This window comes from Propithecus coquereli, unplaced genomic scaffold (assembly GCF_000956105.1).
Source record: "Propithecus coquereli isolate 6110/MARCELLA unplaced genomic scaffold, Pcoq_1.0 Scaffold192, whole genome shotgun sequence".
Lineage (NCBI taxonomy): Eukaryota > Metazoa > Chordata > Mammalia > Primates > Indriidae > Propithecus > Propithecus coquereli.
In genome coordinates, this window is record NW_012144079.1 from 1,758,092 (window position 1) to 1,759,374 (window position 1,283).

Below are 1,283 nucleotides of genomic sequence, written 5' to 3' on the forward strand. Positions count from 1 at the left end.
TAGCGGGTGCGCTGGACGGGAGCCACTATCTCTCAGGAAGAGTGCGCGGGACAGGAGGAGCAGCGGGAGAGAGAGCACGGAGCTCATCTTGGCACAGCGTCTGTTCGCCAGACCACGGGGCACCGCGGGGAGGCTCCGCCAGCGGCCGCAGCGGTGCCAGCCGGGCCGAGGTGGGGACGCACCTGAGGAGGAGGCAGGTCCGCTCCCCTCAGCAGCATCAGCCCTGCCAGCCCTGCTCGGGACGCCCTGGCCCTCGGCTGGACACCCGCCCCAGGCCCACACCCCTCCTCAGGCCCTCGGCCACGACACCAGCCACCAGCCACAGGGCCAAGTGACACCGGTCTCCTGGAAGCAAGTGCGTCCCCTCCCAGCCACACCTGGGTCTTTATCGACAAGGGCTCCAGCAGTCGTCGTGGGCACTTGTCCCGTCCCCCCTTCCCCCCTTCCCTCCTTCCCACATCCAATAGGTGTTATTCTTATATGTGCAATTATGTGTTGATCAGTTAACACCAATTTGATGGTGAGTCCGAGGTTCAAATATGTCCATCCTTTGGGTGGTGCGCATTGCACTCTTTGTGTATGCAAATACCTGTCCCCTCCTCCCTCCTCCCCCCTTCCCCCCTTCCCCCTGCCCAACATCCAATAGATGTTATTCTTATATGTGCACTTATGTGTTGATCAATTAATACCAGTTTGATGGTGAGTACATGTGGGACTTTTTTTTTTTTATCATCTGAAAGAGACCAGAGGGCTTTTTAGCTGAGCATAACCACACCAAAAAAAGCATTAACACTCGTTTGATGTTTCATCAAGTAAAAATTAATGACTCCAGAGAAATCAAAAGTCTGTGTTTCTTTTTTGTACATCATCATATCCACCTGGTGAAATCAACGAGGTGCACTTTTAACCATTCTCCTATATCACCACAAAGATTTTCTTTGTTTGACTCTGTTAAAAAAATGCCACCTGAGAAGACAAAGATGGCAATCAATGTTCACTCATTAAGCCTGTGGTCTGAATTAGTAAATACAGCCGGGACTCAGGGTTAAGCTAGTCTGTGGGTAAGAATTACAAAAAGAATAGTTTGGAGCCTAAGACACTGAGATGTTTAGGGTAAATAGTGTATTAGTGGGCAATCCGGGCAACCCAGCTCCAGGGAGAGGGCACTGGCATTTGGGTGAGGAGGAAAAAAGGCAAGAACAGCTCTGAGGACAACCCAGGTGCTGCTGTTTCAGAGGGGCAGCCTCAGGAAATGCCACCTGATGCGACCTCTAGTGGTCACT